The sequence below is a fragment of the Pinus tabuliformis genome, chromosome 3_1, assembly GCF_031772625.1.
Source record: "Pinus tabuliformis cultivar Carrire ecotype Pingquan chromosome 3_1, CPIR1, whole genome shotgun sequence".
Taxonomy (NCBI): domain Eukaryota; kingdom Viridiplantae; phylum Streptophyta; class Pinopsida; order Pinales; family Pinaceae; genus Pinus; species Pinus tabuliformis.
In genome coordinates, this window is record NC_142301.1 from 619,130,822 (window position 1) to 619,148,785 (window position 17,964).

Here is a 17,964-nt window from a genome sequence, read left to right on the forward strand (position 1 = left end):
CATAGAGAGTATGGAAACAATTTTTTTTGAGGTCTCCCTTCTCTGTTCTATCAGAGAAATATATATGTCTCTTACTAATACAATGGATCTACCTTTTTTTACCTGCCATTCGATGCAATCTCTGTCCTTTGTTTTATAAAAACCTGCATTTTTCATATTCCAAACAATTCTATTCCATTGGGCGGCCATTTCTCCTTCTAGTCCGAGTTCTCTGTCCGATTTCCATTGTGGTATGTCATCCTGCCATCCATTCATAATCTGTGCCTAGAAGAAGAGACCTTTATGGTAGAGGAGCGATAGAAACTGTGGAGTGATTGGAGGATCCATTTCAACTCCTTTGATTTTATCAACACCAATAAGGATGTTATTTCCAGTTTGTAATTTCCATATACAGTTCCTGCAGAAAAAAGGAAGAGTCTTTTGTAGACTTCTCCAGATCACCGATCCTTGAGAGGGCCATTTAAAATTTTTCCTGTACCAGAAGTAAATATCTTCATTCCCCATATATTTCATTTTAATGGTTTGACTCCATAAGCTATTCCCAAAGACCACTCGCCACATTGATTTGCACAGTAGAGCCATGCCAAAGCGATGCAGATTCATGATGCCCTAGCCTCCCTTGATTTTTGGGAGGGTGATGTTTTCCAGTTTCGTAAGATGATACTTTCTCTTTTCCTTGCATCCTCCCCAAATAAAGATTGCCATTAAACTGATGAGTTTTTTTATTATAGCGGATGGAATGTAGAACAAATGCACCCAATATACACATATTTGAGCAAGAACCGACTAAGTTAAGATCATTCTGCCACCAACAGATAAGCATTTAAATTCCCACCCTCATATTCTCTTATAAAATCTGTTTAAGATCCATGACCAATCAAATGAATTGTAGCCTGTGGGTTTCAGATGATACCCCAGATATTTTACCCCCTCTTTTATGGAAACAGCCTGGATGTTAAATAGCTGTGAGATATATTCCATCTCTTCTGCATTAACCTTACCATAATGAAAAGTATATTTACCTCCATTGACATATATACCTATGACCTTTTGAAATAAATTTATAATCTCATGCATTTTATGCCAAGTATTTCTGCAAAGCATAGCGAATAGTAGAATGTCGTCCACAAATAGGTTGTGCGTAAGAGTGTTACCTCTGGAGATTGAAAGTGGTCCAATATTCCCCGCAACAACCGCATTTTTGATGTGAAGACTAAGGGTATCCATGACCAAAATGAATAAAAGGGGGGACAGAGAGCACCCCTGACGGAGACCTCTTCTGGCTGAGGAAAAAGGTGTGGGGTACCCATTAATGAGGACCGCATAGTTGATTCCTTCCATACATGCCATGATCCATTTAGTGCACAGGTATAACAACTCGATCTTGATAAGTAAAAATCTCAGATAGCTCTAGTCTATGTAGTCATAGGCTTTTTTTAGATCAATTTTAAGAACGGCAACATCGACATTTCTTGTTTGCATAGAATGCAAAGCCTCCTCAGCTATGGCCACTGCTTCTAAAATGTTTCTGCCACTTAGCAACCCATGCTATTATTTTTTGATATGTAGAGATAAATTGCCATGGATTCTCTCAGCTATTATTTTAGAAACGATCTTATAGATGACATTGCATAAAGAAATCAGTCTATAATCTGCAAAGGAAAAAGAATCCTTTTTTTCAGAATCAGTGCAATATAGGTGGATGAAATATAATGATGAATACTCCCCTGTCTTCTGGTTTCTTCCACCATCCCCATAATGTCTCTTTTCATAATATCAAAGAAGTGGATGAAAATGTCTATGGTCCAGCCATCTGGGCCGAGATATTTATCCTTTTTAAATGACTCCATTACAGAGAGTAATTCTTCCTCCTTTACCGAAGCATAGATCCTTGCATTATCCTCATCATCGAACATTTTTGGGAAAGGGTCTATACCCCATAGGATATCATTTATCTGCCTGTTAGTCTCCCGTTTGTATTGTCTTTTAAAATGATTGACGGCTTCATTGGAAATGTCTTCTTGTGAGTGTAGCTGGACTCCTTCTTCGTTCTTGATTTGCCAAATAGAGTTTGTTGCACGTCTATTACTAGCAAAACGATGAAAGAACTTGGTGTTTCTATCACCCTCCTTCAGCCAAGTGGCTCGACTTTTGAGCCGCCAAGAGATTTCTTCAATCTTTAATATTCTCTGTTTCTTTTTTTCAAGTATCCAAATCCGAGCCCGAGTACTCCATGGAATGATCTGGGAAGTCATACCCTCTGCTATTTCTGTTAGTTCTTTATCAATTTCCTTCAGTTCTTTGTAATTAGAATGTTTCTTCTGAATTTGCCATTCTTTCACTTTTGATTTTAGATTCCTCATTTTTCCAATCAAGTTCTCCGATGGAGAGACTTTTGTTGTATAACTGTTGCCCATCCAAAGTTCGCGAACCATATTGTTAAAAGCTTCCTCTTCTAACCAATATCTGTTGAACTTAAATGGGTAGCTTTTCCACGAATTTGGATTCATCCATTGTAAAGAAACTGGCTGATGGTCCGAAATGAAAACAGGGAGAGTATGTGAACTCGGAATTCCATATTTCTCCATCAGTTTTTCAAGCATGATGTATTTGTCCATTCTCTTAGAAATATAGGCTTCACCTGAATGACCATTGTCCCACGTGGGAGAGAAAGATTTAGGACAGATGTCAACAAAGTTGTCTTGTAGCATTGTTTCCCTGATTTTCTCCCCAATAGAGTTTGCTTTTTTCCCCTTCCCCCAAACTTCATCTGGTCCCATTGTGTAGTTAAGATCTCCCGCGATGAGGAGTGATTCATTGTCCAAAATACCAGAGGCAATAAAGAAGTCCCAGTAGGATGCTCTGTCTTTATAGGGCACGTAGACATTCAAAATATGAAACCTGTCAGCGCATCCTCTATATCTGACAGTTATCAAAATGCCTCCAAGGCATCGAAAAGTACTAGCAAAGATCCGCCTCGGATCACATAACACTGCAAGACCTCCAGAGAGACCCAACACCTCTGTTGCCGCTATATACCAGGATGGGAACATTCGCCTGAAGTACGAGATAGTATCTTGACTGTTATGCATTGTTTCCTGTATTAAGATCAACCTGTAAGAAGATGAACAAAATACATTTTTTAGATCAATGTACTTGGGGTTTGCGCCAAGACCCCTTATGTTGAACGATAACATATTCATCATTTGATAACAATCTCGGGCAATTCTGCTCTAAGAGACCTGGAATCAGAGAAATTTGAAATGGGAACATCAATAAGGGAGGAATCCTATAAGTTCAGGTTCCTAGAAGCGTTTTGGCCCCTAAAGTGTTTGCTTCCCCTATTGTTTTTCCCACGAACAATGATATTTTTGGCAGAATTAGGACTAATGACATGAGAGGCAGATCTACGGGGTTTATGAATTGTCAAGGGGACCAAGTGGAGCGAATTCTTCTGAAGCAGCATGTCCAAATTGCTGCCATTGGAGTTGGTGGGGGATGGAAGAGGATTGAAGGGGGGGGAAATGGGGGGCATGGGAGCTTTTCCTTTGGAGGCCGACCGAAAATGTGTGGAGTGTATGGGAGGGGAAAGGAAAACATTCGAATGTGAACAATCAGGTCTGTTAGGTGACGGGGAAGACGATGGGATGATGAAGATGTTATCATCCTTCAGGGGAGGACAACAATCTTTGGGTAAGGGAGGGGGAGGGTCAATCGGGACATCCAGAGAGGGTTCAGGAGGGGGAGACACGGGAGAAAAAACAGGATCACATACTGCATTAATATTTCCCGAGGAAAGCGACCTCGATAAAGGAAGAAAGGAAGATTTCTGATGCCGGGGCGAGAGGAAAGGACGCTGGGGTAGCCTCCGTGGAGATTTAGGCAAAGATGATAAAATATGATAGCAGGACTGAGAGAGAATATCAGCCGATGGAGATAAATCGTTGAAATTGTGAAAATCACCATTTTCGCTATTGGGAGACACAACTGTATACTTGGAGTTGTTTTTCCTCTTATAGACCTTTTTCCATACCTTACCTTGTATCACCCGAGGGAATTTTTCTTTTAAATGTCCCGTTCTATGACATTGAGCGCACCTAATTGGAACGCCCCAATAGTCCAGTCTTTGGCATGCAGATAAGTTACCCCAAAGCAGGTCAATGTGGTCCAAAAAACCACCCCTGAAATCTTTTTCAATCAGAAGCCAAGCAACCCTTTTATCTTTTGCTCCTAGACATGTGGGATCGACATAAACAAATTTCCCGATTGCATTGCCTATAAAGGAGAGAGTTTCCTTCGTCCACAGTTCAATAGGAAATGGAGGCAATTTGACCCAAATAAAATTGTTCTGAGGGGTATTCTGGAGGGGGTCAAAGCCTATGTACCACTTGTGGAGATCCAAATAACTACGGCCATGAACCCAAGGGAGTTTCCAAATGATATTGAGATCCTTTACCTTTAAAAAATGGAAGCTCTACGAGTCACGCATGAGGCGGACTATGGTGGGTGTGTAACCAATGAGAGGCCTCCATCGAGCACCCATCCATTTTCGAATCTGGCTATCGTCCATATCGGGGAAGTGCCACTTCTAATCAGCGCCCTTGATTGCAAGCTAGCAATACAGTCCGCTAGCTTTTCACCATCCAAACAAATTGCAAATGGGGGGGGGGGTGATTTTAGCAGGGCGTTATTTATTTTTGCGTGTGGCAGCAGGGGGAGATTCCAAATTTAGATCAGAAGCAGAATGAGATGGCTGGATATGCTCTGCTAGCCTGGAATGCCACTCTGGAGCCTTAACAATACCGCAGTGTTTAGCTTCAGCCTCCATAGCCGCTCTAACCAAGTCTGACGTGTCTGATTCCACGTGGAGGATGTCCATACAGGAGGAAAGTGAACTGCTACAACAAGGACGAGAGGACATGGATGGAAAGGAGTCACAACAGGCCAAATTTAATATCTTATCCAAAAGGAGCCACCTCGGGATCTCAAAAGTGCTCCGATAATGGGAAAAATCTATGCAAAATACCAAAAGTACCAAATAGTATTCGAGGAAATAGTACGGGGAAGACTAGAAAACTCCAGGCTTAATATGAAAGGGGAAAAACCATAGTTACCAAATTCGGCCGTATCGCCGAAAAAAATTTGTAAATTCGCCGGTTCGATTCGATTTGCGAATTAAAATGGCAATTCGAGTTTGGCTTGGGTAAAATGTACTCGATATCGGAGTTCACGATATCAGATTCTTCGCAGATTTTTAATCAGAGTTACATATTGGAGCATCCCATTTATTATGAATGGCATACGATAACGTTAATAAATGATAATGGTGGATGTAGTTTTATGCTTATACTTAGAAACCTATGATAATTATGTTTTTTAAAGTAAAGTAAGTAATTTATAATTTATAATTTGTAGATTTATCAAATTTCATTTATAATTTATAGTTTTATCAAATTTAAATAGAGAAGAAAATTTGTATAAATTATTTGATGAAATTTGATTCGGTTTTCAAGTATATGTGGTTGGATAAGTGGTTAAATGAAAAATTAAATGCCTCAAAATCCGCTGCCTCAAAATCCGCGATTGGTGGTTTACTTAAACGGAATAGATTGGTGGAACAAACATCAAAGAAACTGGAAAAATTGGAAAATCACAGTGGAATAGGAAAGTTTATAATTTTCCAATCTCATTATTGTTTTTATGGATTAAAAATCTAGTAAATTAGGAAAAAGAAGAAACTGTTACACTGAATTCCCAATAGTGTTAATTTGTAATACATGTTAATTTTGCAATGACTGATTTTATGAAATTTTAGATATTTTTAAAAATGTTTATATTTATTAGGAAGGATTATAGATAAATCATTTTTAAAATTAGAAAAATATTTTAGATTTAAATTCAGAAATAAAGAAGTATTGATAGGGAGGGAAGTTTTTTTTGGTGAATTGTATTTGTAAAATTATTATATTATCTAGTTTATTCAATATTATTCAAAATTCAAAATAAATTTAGAAAAAATGGGCTGAAAATATCCAGACACAACAAGACATTTTTTAAAATGATAGTTTTCAATATGTATAGTGTCGATTTTTTTTTTTGAATTAAAAATATCTTATTCGAATTTTTATCTTATCGAATCGAATTCGAATCCGAATTCGAACTGGGTAACTATGGGAAAAACATCAAGGCAAGGACTAAAAATAGTAATTAGAAGGTCAAGGGTGGCAGTCGAGGAAGTCCTTACGCACAGAAGGGTAGGCAGGAAAATTAAAGAAAGCCTACGGAGAATAGAAATTTGAGTTGTATCCCCGTCAAATCGCCGGATAAGGATCGGTTTTAGAAAGCCCAACGATGGAAAATTACAATAGAGATTCAGACCAGAGTAACAGTCAAGAGGATGCCTCCGGGTAGACAAAACAGCAGCAAACAATACCAAAGATGCACCACCAATGGCCGATTTTCATGCGAATGTCAGTGCAAGGTCTATATACCACAAAGTGTTTTCTGATGATTTTTAGAGACGACCATAGTCGTTTAGAAATTACCGACCAGGACATGAATGGAGAAAGAATATAACCCTATCTTCAAAGCTTTAACCCGGGAGGAAATTCTCAGAAAGTCCTTAACACGATAAATTCATGCAATGAAACCAGGAGCATATTAAGCTATCAAAGGATTACTGTTGCAGTCTTTTGTAAATAAATGAAAACATGTTATGTAATTAACTCATATTTTCTTTGAAAAAGTCGCTGCAAACATAAATTTTAATAACATACCCATCCAAATTTTAACATTACTAAAATAAGGAATAGATACTCTGACCTCTTACCCGAGCAAGAGCCAAGGGAGATAACGCCGCGATAGATTTCAGAGGTCCAGAGCCAGTGAGCTGAGTTGAGAACATACACATCTAATATCTATCCGAGAGCAGGAAAGAACTAGGCTACAAAGTATACTAAGGAAAGTCTCAAAGCAGGTAAAGAGCAAAATCTCCCCGCCTTCCCGGGGACGAAATGTTGCCAAATAGGCAAAGGGAGAGTATATAGAGTATGCAACCACTTGCTAGGATGTCGAGTAAAACTATGGTGGCAAGTGCAACCAAGAAGGTACGTGGCAAGCGGAAGTAGAGAGAGGCATGTAAGCAGATAAGTGAGAAGAGGCACGCAAAAGGATAATACCTGTACGTGGCAAGCGGAAGTAGAGAGAGGCATGTAAGCAGATAAGTGAGAAGAGGCACGCAAAAGGATAATACCTGTTACCTTGTGCACCTGCAGTCGATCTATAGGTTCGCCTAGAGATGGAAATGGTGATTGGTCGCTATCGCGGCGCACCTCCACTAAGATCGCCTCGCCCACATTCCATTTAGAAAAATATCCAGTCATTCAACAATTGTCCTCGTTACAATCAACAATGTTTTATAATGTTAACCTCAGTCTGGAATTTTAACTTTAGTTCGCATATTAGTTTGGAGGTAACACAATTAACTTGATACGCTCATTATTTTTATTTCCATGATCTCATTTACCATTGTCCTCATTACAATCAACAATGTTTTCTAATTTCAACCTCGGCCTGGAATTTTAACTTTAGTTCGCATATTAGTTTGGAGGTAACCCAATTAACTCGAGCCCAATTTAAATTAAAAATAGAAATGCAGTTTGAAATTTAATTAGAATTAAATAATAAATAATAAATATCAATATTTAAATGGTTATATAAGTTTATAAATAATTATTATTTTGAATGATTAATAATAACTATTATTCATTTACTTTGTTTTATATTTATAGTTTTACAACAGGTTAGAAATATGATAGCTAAATTACTTTTATAGTTTATTTTGGTAATTGAATATGACAATTTTTTTATTCACTATGATTTATGAAGAGTATTTTTAAAATTATAAAATAATATTTTAAATAATTATTTTTAATGTTAAAAAATAAAAAAATATTATTGTAAATTTTGACTCTGTATAATTAATTATAATTTTTTTTTCTTAATTTTATATTTTTATTTAGTCAAATCTTAATAGTTTTTTACTTCAATTTAATTATATTTAAACTAAACTGCATACACAAAATCTATTAAATCACCTTTTGCATAATCAACCGCAGAATCTGGATCTCCATCTCGCTCAAATGCACCCATAACTGCGTCCAATGATAGAGACAGTGATAAGTATTAGCCACTATATAATCCTTATTTTATAGCGGAATTATAATATGCTTAAATTTATTTCCATGAATTATCACTTTTTAGCAATAAAACTTTCGAAATTCTTGGCCGTGATCTACATGCACACTTGTGAAAATGTACCGATTTCTCAATATATGCCTCCCCTCTTGTAATATGGAGGAGTCAGTATGAAACACTCCTTTTATAAAGGATTTATAGTCGTTATAGTCGATACTTGGTTCTGTTACCATGGCTTTCCACTTTTGTTTAAAAAACATTTGGAAATCTTGGTTTTATTTTGCATTCATGTGTGTAAAGTTTTGATTAATTAGTTTTGGAGATTTTTTTTTTTTTTTTTATATAATAATGGATGAGTTGTTCTATACATTATAATGGTTATCATGTGTTAAATGATGTTAGAATATTATAATTTTTATTGTGATTTTTATGGAAAATTTTAAGAATGAAAATTTATTTTAAATTTTAGAAACTTTATTGAATCTTACTGGTTTCTAATATACAACCTATAAAATGTTAGGTTATATTTTTGTAAAAAAATTTAAATTTATAATGATTTTATATACTCTATAAAATTTTGGCAATTTTTAAGGAAAAATATTTATGGTAAAAAAGTTTGGAAGGTCATTTAAAAAAAATGAAATTTAGAGAATTTCTTTTTAAAAAAAACATGGAAGATTAACCCTTTTGCAAAAATATTAGCCATTAAAATGTTCTCCTAGTCACCTACATCATCTTTATAAATTATCATTAATGATTAAACCATATATTTAGATTTTAAAATCATATATTCAAATCTTTAAAACTTAGATGATATACATCTCTATATATTAAATAGTTAAATTTTATAAAAAAAAATATCTATCAATTTAATGTGTTAAGAAAAACATACTCTAACTAATAGATGAAATGACATTTTTTTGTTAAATTTTACTTTAAATTCTAAATATTTTTAGAACTTCAAAATTTAAGTACCTCAAAAAATTTTCAAAAAATTAAATTTATTTATATATTTTAAAAGTGTATTTTAAACAAAAAAAATCACAACCTTATTAAAAATTACATTACTAAATTCAACACAAAAACTATTTACATATATTAAATAAACTTTACAATTAAAATATAATATTATAATTAAAATATAATATTATATATAGTTTAGCTATAGTGCATCACTCACTCGTAGTTGTTCATTGCATTTTGAGCGTATTATGCATATAATACCTTTGTTTTTAATCTTAATTGTGAAGTCATTCTATTTATGTTGGTGATATTAAACTATTTTAACAAAAATACTGTTAAAATTTTACCGTGCTTACAATTTTTTGAGTCTATATTATTGCATAGATGCGAAGTATCATTATTTGAAAAACAATATTAGTTTTGAAAAAGTATGCGTTTCATTATTTGAAATGTTATATTAGTTTTGGAAAAGTTATAAGGGGAGAATTACTTTAACAGTTAAAAGTGGTTGGAATTTGGGTAAAAAATTCAAAATTTTTTTGATGTTGGAAATAGATTTAGCATTATCAAAAACTTTTGGAGCACCCAAAATTTTGAAGTTTGACAGCTTTAATTTGGATTTACAAAAATGTTGATTAGAAATTATTAAATTCTTGCCAAAATTTCCATGTTTTTCAGAGCAAAAAAACAATCTGTTTAAACTATGGCATTAGTTTTTGTTGACTGTGGCCATGGCCCTCTCTCTTTATGCCAAAGATGATTTCATAAATATTTTCAGGATGAAGTGACAGAAACTTCATAGTGGAATTGAATATTGGCCAAGTTTGAGACGAAGATTAAATAGAACCACACTGTTTTTTTCCCTGAAAGTTATGGAAATTCCAGCCATATTTTGAAAAAATCTAGCAGGGATTTTTGTAAATCCAAGTAAAAACTATCAAACTTCATAATTTTAAGCGTCCTAGAAGTTTTTGATGACATTGAATCTATTTCCACCATCTAAAATATGATTTTGAGATTATTGTGCCTAGATTCCAACTACTTTTACCCATCCTAACCATTCCAACAATTCCACAGCTTCCATAGACGAATCCAACTCCGACTCCACTTTGTAAGGGTTATACTTATTACGGTGTACTTTATCCCGTTCAAATGAAAGAAGATGTTGCTGTTTGCGCAAACAAGGATCCCACATAATGACAACAAAGCAGCATGCGGCCTAAGAGATGATTGGGATCTCCAAATAACTAAATATCGGTGTCCTCCTATTCTCTCATTGAAATGAAAACCTTAATTGGCAATGACCTGGTTACCGCGTTTTCACAATGATTCAGCTCACAAAAAAATCCGGAGATGTTTGTATTTTGTTTGTTTCAATTATTGCACTATGTATGCTTACATTATGAGAATGACGTTATGGAATCATTGTGACTTTGCTTGAACGGACTGAAAAATAGCCATTAAATATTTGCTCTTTCTCTTTTTTCAGTTAGAGTCTTTATCAGTTTTCAAAAATAAAATTTTGATTTTTGGGAATTTTATGTTAAAATCTGATGTCAATCTTAAAAGAGATTTAAACATATGTAAGAAAACCAAACTTAATCTAGTCAATATATGTTTTCAAGTTGTTGTTTAAGCTATTTTTGATATCTTAAAAATTGATAAATGCCAAAATTGTAATGGAATATCTACTAGACAAATGAAAAATCTAAGAACCATGAACTATCCAAAAGATGAGATCAACTCTTCCCTAGGGATCCTCCTTGAAAACTTCCTAATAATCAAAAGTCTTCACAATTGAATAATATCGAAATTTTTAGAATAAAGAGATACATGGAGTAATATATGTTAGAGTGCTTTATGGAGGTGAAATTGATCCATTGATACAAGTTTGATGTTGGAAGCTAGAAACTATTGAATATGCAAAGTACATAGATGATTAATAAAAGGAGGGTTGCATTCTAAACTTCATCTTGAACACATCCTAGATTGGCAACTCTTATAATTTCCCCATAGTATGCACATTAAGCAATAGAGGCTTTTAAGTGGCTAAAGTAGAAAGTTTGTTTTCTATTACATCCTTGAAACAAACTATTTTTTAGAATGAATATGGTCTATTGCTTCGCTCCGTAGACACAAAACCAAAGTGGGAATTATGTCTATGTGTATGTTGTAGTCAAAAAACAAATAATTATTATCAAGTTTTTTTTCTTTCAAATAACATCATTGTTGGTCCATAAGGATCCCCTTGCATGAGCTCTAGTTTGTGCTTTATATATTCCACATAAGCGATGGAGTTCACCTACATGATAAAGCTTTTCCTTCGGAGAGTTTTGTCTAGGAATTGAAATCTTGCTTTGATATTGTATCTTATCACCAAAACATTGTGCACCCAAATGCATTAGCTAGGGTACTCAACACCAAAGAATGGATTGTATAAATACACTAGTGATTGTTGAAAGACATCAAACAACAATAAAAAAGAAAATGTTCTTAAGGTTTACATTTAAAAATTCAAGCCACACAAAGCCATCTCAACAGTTTTACACACATCATTGTGGTTGTTTCTTCAAGAGCGGTGCAGATCCATAAAAGTGACATATCAGTAATCCATGAACCAAATCAAACTAAATTTCAACCACTAGGTGAAAGAACAAGGTCAGGAAACTAAGTGTTGAGCCACTACACAATTGAAGTGGAATAAAGGAGCCTCCAAAGGATCCCTTTGTCTCCCACTAGCTCACTCAAAGGTCAAATCTCATTACGAGACAAGTGGAGAGAAAGCATGAACTTGGGACTATAAATATCACTACATTTGGGACAAAAAAAATATCATTGCAAAGTTATGCTGCCAAATTGTCTGATAATTAGCATTTCTTTTTGTTCATAGAACCCATCATTATAAATATTTCAAAGGACTTCTTGAGGAGAGATCAATTTTGCAAGGAGAGGGAAAGAGATCTTCATTTATGAAAGCCATAGAGTCCATTCCCCCATCAAACCATTTTAGTGTCTCTAGGATAGTATTTCTTTGAATCAAGTCATAAAGAGATTTCTTATTATCCAACATCCATTATTTATATTTTTTTATCTTTTTTTTTTTTTTTTTTTTTTTTACACATTCAAACTAGTCCTCTTATTTAGATATAGTTGCTTTGTTTTTTCATTTGTGTATTTTTCTTGCTAATCATTTTCTTGTTGGTTCTATGCATGGATCAAAAACCTTGTAATATATTGGATTTTGGTACATCCTTGCTCCAAAAGACACACAACATTTTAAGTGTAACAACCCTGGTCAAAATTCCATGTAATAAAAGTTAATAAAGGCAAAAATAATAACCATGGTTGATGGGACACTTATTCCAAGTTGAATGTTGTGCAAGGCATCCTAAGGGGTGTTCATTTGATTTTTTATGACTAAGGAAATTGGAAAAGGTAATGGATAAGGCTTTGGAGAGGCAAAATGGTATTTTTGGCACATTTATTTATGAAAATAATGGAAATTTGGAGAAAAGGGAGGTGAAAGGTCACATATTGCATGTGAGGAGGAAAATGAAGGAAAATAATGGAAAATGAAGAAAATAAAGGCCTCAGTCATAAAAAGGCTTCTGAGGATCAGTTGGAAACCTTTTGTCAGTTGAGTTTTGGAGCTCTCTCATTCTTCTCTCTCTCTCTCACTCACTCTTGGACACTTAGAGTTTTCTTGGAGCATTTTGAAATTGGAGCAAGAAAGGAAAAGAAGGCAAGAGGAAGCAAAGATCAAGCAGGGAAAGGCAGGATCAAGCAAGCTACAACAAGATTCATAGCAGGTATCGATTTTCATGTGTATTTTCCTTGATAGATTTGGCATGCATGGTATTGCATGTGGTTCTTTTGCTATTATGGCATGGGTTTTGCCAGGTGTAATAGAGTTTTCAGCTTAGCCTTGCCATTTATGGATAGACATGGTGTGATGGGGTTCTCATGTTTTGGTTGAGCCACATTGTTGGATGGATTCGAAGCTGAGTGGGGTGGATCTCTGAATGATAGAGCACATGGCCTAGTGGTCCCTGAACCGGATTGTGGATCATAGTAAAGCCATTGGCTTAGTGACCCCTGAGCCAGACTGTGGGTTGCGGTAAAGTCAAGATTGTGTTGCCTCGATGGGCCTAGGAATCCTTGTTGGTGAATGGTAGGATATATGGTAAATCCAAGAGGTGGTTTTCTCTCCGTTGGGCCTAGTAATCCCGAGTTTGGGATATGCGGTAAAGCCTAGAGAGTGGGTCTCGGTTTAGGGCCTAGTGATCCAGGTTTGGATTGTGGTAAAGCCTGAGAGACTAGGAGACAAGAAAATTCCTCATGGTGTAGGTGGAGAAATTCGGTGGCATCCATGCTTATTTAGCCTAGTGATCAGGTGGAGATCATGGTAAATCCTATTATGATGTGTTCACTGTGTTGGCCTAGCGAGCTAGGATGGTTTATGCTAAAGTTTGGTTTCTATTGATGAGGGTGAGGTGGTTTAGCCTCGGTATGTCTTCGTTTGTTCTTTTCGTTTGAGTCCCACATTCATGCTTGGAATATGGCATGGGGGTGAATGGATGAAGAGAGATTTGGCTTAGCCATTCTATGGTCGGGTGGAACATGGAAGTCCCATCTCGGGTTTGGTTTTTGCATCATTAATGAAAGGTTATTTCTCCTTGTATTTCTATGAGAATTTTGATGGACTATATGTTGTCTATATGGATGTACTTTCACGAGAATTTATGTTGTTATTATGATGGTTATATGTGTGTTTTATGACAACATCTATGTATGGCTCTCAACATGTTTTTACTTGTACGTGAATGACTAATGCATCTATGGACTAATAGATGATAATGCAGCAAATGACATGAGGGAACATTGGTTCATAATGATTCTCAGATAAGTGTGAGATCCCTACACTTAATTCTATTGTTTACACCTATAGGTTACATGTTGATGATATGTTTGACAAAATGCCTGGCATGGCTAGTATAGGTCTGATTAAGGTCTTGTTCAACTTATTTCTTTTGAATCATTGTTTCCCTGTTCTTTTACTCTTCCTGAGTTATCATTCCATTCTTGAAAATGACCTGGGCTCTAGGCCTAAAAAAGTGGCACAAATCTTGGGGTCATTGTCATACCATTGACAAATTTAGTCTCTCGTTGCTCGCAGGCAAGCCTGTGAGAGCGAATTTGGGTTTCTCAACGTTCTCTTGCCTATAGCATGGGAGTGACTGAGGCCTAAGATCTCCAGAACATCAGCGGGACCCTAGGATAGGATGTATGAGTGGTTGGCATGTCTCTTGAGGGTTCTATTCCTGATGTGGATAGGTTGGTTGATTCCTTTCGTCGATTCCACTTCGTTAAGGTCGCATAGGAGGTCAAATCCAATCATAGTAGCCTCTCATCACATGTTTACCCAGTTGGCATGGTTACTTGGGTAGATGTGGGATGAGGGTGTTATAGAGTGGTATCAGAGCATGGTTCACCCCTCAAACTAGGTGGGTGGTGTGTGTTGGTCATGCATGCATGTTAGTTGCATGTGTGTCTCTTACACTTGCATTCCATTAGCTTGTTACATTTGCTTGATGATTGATTATGGTTGAAGTAAGGTTGTCATAGAAACTTTGATGTTGACTTTGTGGAATACATCTTCATGAGTATATGACTGGTTACATATTGTTACATGTCGCTTACATGTTGATTTTAGGCCACCTACTTACATCCTTGTATGTAAGGCTACATTCTTGTAGGTTTGATTACATGTATGAGTCTTGTAGGTTGATTACAAGAATTGATCTCTTATGCTCGACTACATGCGTCTATGCATGTGTGTAGTTGATTTGGCATTGTCTATGCATGTTGATGGTTGCATGTGGCAATATGTACGATGGAGTAATGGTTGTTTTCATGCATGAGGTCATAGCATGCATTGTTGATATGGCCTTGCATTGATGACTGGACCCTATCTAGAATGATGTTTATGCGTTGATTTCACTTACTTGTTATATGTCTATATGTTGTTATGATTATGTTATACATGTATCGCGTTGATTTGATGATCTTGCAGACAATCTATCCTCCCCAAATTATACTAAGGTACATTGATTTATTGTGATTTGGTTTATCTGACATATTATGCATTGCAGGAAAGAAACCAAATGGTTAGAAAGGTGGTAGACTACATAGAATCTCCCTATGAATCAGATGGGCAGTGTGGTGTGGGGCACACTTCTAATTTGGCAGAAACATTGAGAAGCTTGAAGGAAGAGATAAGGAGTTGTAAGGTAGATAATGACTAGATCATATAGGCACAAGAGAAACAAGCAGAGGTTAATGCTATACTCCTTCAAAATTTTTTAGAATTGCAACGACAAGGGCCACATTGTATCAGCCATGGACATGAAGATAGAAGTAATGGGGAAAATGGCAGTAGGTCTCCTAGTAGACACAGGTCAGATAGATATGATACGATGAGATATGGTAGGTTGTTGGATACTCTAAATAGGAGAGGCAATGGAAACATCGACTATTCTAGTTCTGGTTTTGATAGACATCATGATCATCATCGTTACCATCCTTATAGGAGGAATGATAGGGGATACTTGCCATATGAGTTTAAGAAAGTGAATCCACCTACTTTTGATGGACATGTAAAGAAGTCGGTTGATGCAAAGGCTTGGATTCTTGGGATGAACAAATTCTTTGAGCTGCATGAGTACATAGATAACATGAATTCCATAGTAGTGATCTTCAGCTTGAAAGGTAAACTAGACATTTGGTGGGAAGATGTTAAGCAGGTTAAAGACATCAAGACATATCATTGGATTTGGCGGGAATTCAAGAGGCTTTTCAGGAATAAGTACTTGTGAGAGAGGTACTACGACAATAAGGCCAAATAATTCTATGAGCTAAATATGGGATCAATGACAGATGAAGAGTACACAACCAAATTTCTAGAGCTATTGAGGTATGTAATGTATCTTACTGATGAGAGTGATAAATTTCAGCGATTTGTTAGTGGTTTTCCATTAGCATTTATAGATCGGATTGAGTATGATGAGCCTCAACAACTTGAGGAAGTTATTGGGAAATTGAAGCATTTCAATGAAAAATCCAAGCTTAAGAATGAATCACAGCAAGGATGGAAGGGAAAAGGAAAAAGAAGGTAAATGGCAGCCTAAGAGGAAAAGGGTTCAACATGTAAATGAGAAAGAGAATGTGGCAACACAAAAGAGATTTAATGTAGCTAGACAAGGACACAAGTCGTAGCAGTAGCATAGAGGTGTTGGCACTGGTCGGTTGGAGTGTTGGACATGTGGCAAGGAACGCCATAAGAGAGATTTTCCATAAAATCAGGGTGGTAGGCCTTAGATATATAGTGCACAAGAGTCACAGAATGTTGGGGATGTTGGGCAAAGCATTCCTCGTATCTATGCTTCAGTGGAAAATAGACAGGAAGAACACTAGGAATCTATCATTGAGATGGATGGTAAGTTTTTTGATCAAGTTATTTCTATTTTGATTGACCCTGGATCTAATTATAGCTATGTTAGTCCTGACTTGGTGGATATGTGTGGTTTGAGTAAAGAGTTGCATGCAAAGTCTTGGTTAGTGTAGTTGGCTAGAGGTACAAAGAGCCGAGTTCATCATTGGGTAAGAGCTTGTGCATTTTATTTAAATGGTATGCCTACCGCACCACATTTAACTGTATTACCATTGGGATCATATAGTATGTTGTTGGGCATGGATTGGTTGTATCTTCATAGAACCAAGGTAGACTGTTATGACAAATCCATTGAGTGTGTTGATGACAATGGGGAACCAAGAGTATTGTAGGGTAAGAATAAAGCCACAACAGTTAGGATGGTGACAACGATGCAAGCAAATCATAGCCAGAGGAAAGGGTGTATGTTGTTTGCAGTACACATTTCTAGTGATACGAGTAAGGAGGTTGAGGATGTAGATGTGTTGAGAAGGTACCCAGTTTTGCAGCAGTTTCAGGATGTATTTCCTGAAAACATTACAGAGTTTCCACCTCACAGGGAGGTACAATTTTTTATTGAGTTAGTGCTAGGGGCAGCTCCAGCATCAAAAGCACCTTACAGGATGAGCACACATGAGTTGGTTGAGTTGAATTTGTAGTTGAAGGAAATGTTGGACAAGGTATACATTAGGCCAAGTGTATCACCTTGGGGTGTATCAGTCTTGTTTGTGAAGAAGAAATATGGAACTCTCAAATTAGGCATTGACTACTGGCAGTTGAACAAAGTGACCATCAAGAAAAGGTACCCTTTACCAAGGATTGATGACTTGTTCGATCAGCTGACAAGAGCAACCATGTTCTCGAAGATCGACTTGAGATCTAGATACCATCAAGTATGCATCAAAGAGGAGGACATTTACAGGACAACTTTTAGGACCAGGTATGGGCATTATGAGTTGGTTGTAGTTCCATTTGGATTAATTAATGCTCCAGCTACATTTATGTGCTTGATGAATAGTGTGTTGCATCCATATTTGGATAAGTTTGTTATTGTGTTCATTGATGATATAATGGTATATTCTAAAAATGAGGAAGAGAATGTCAAGCATTTAGTAGCAATGTTGAGGTTGTTGAGAAAGCATTAGTTGTATGCTAAGCTCAACAAGTGCAGTTTCATTCAGTCTAAGGTGCATTACTTGTGACATGTTGTATCCAAGGAAGACATTGCAGTAGATCCAGAGAAGATAAGATCCATCATGGAGTGGGTTGCTCCTAAGAGTGTGGATGAGGTGAGATCTTTCATGGGTCTAGCAGGC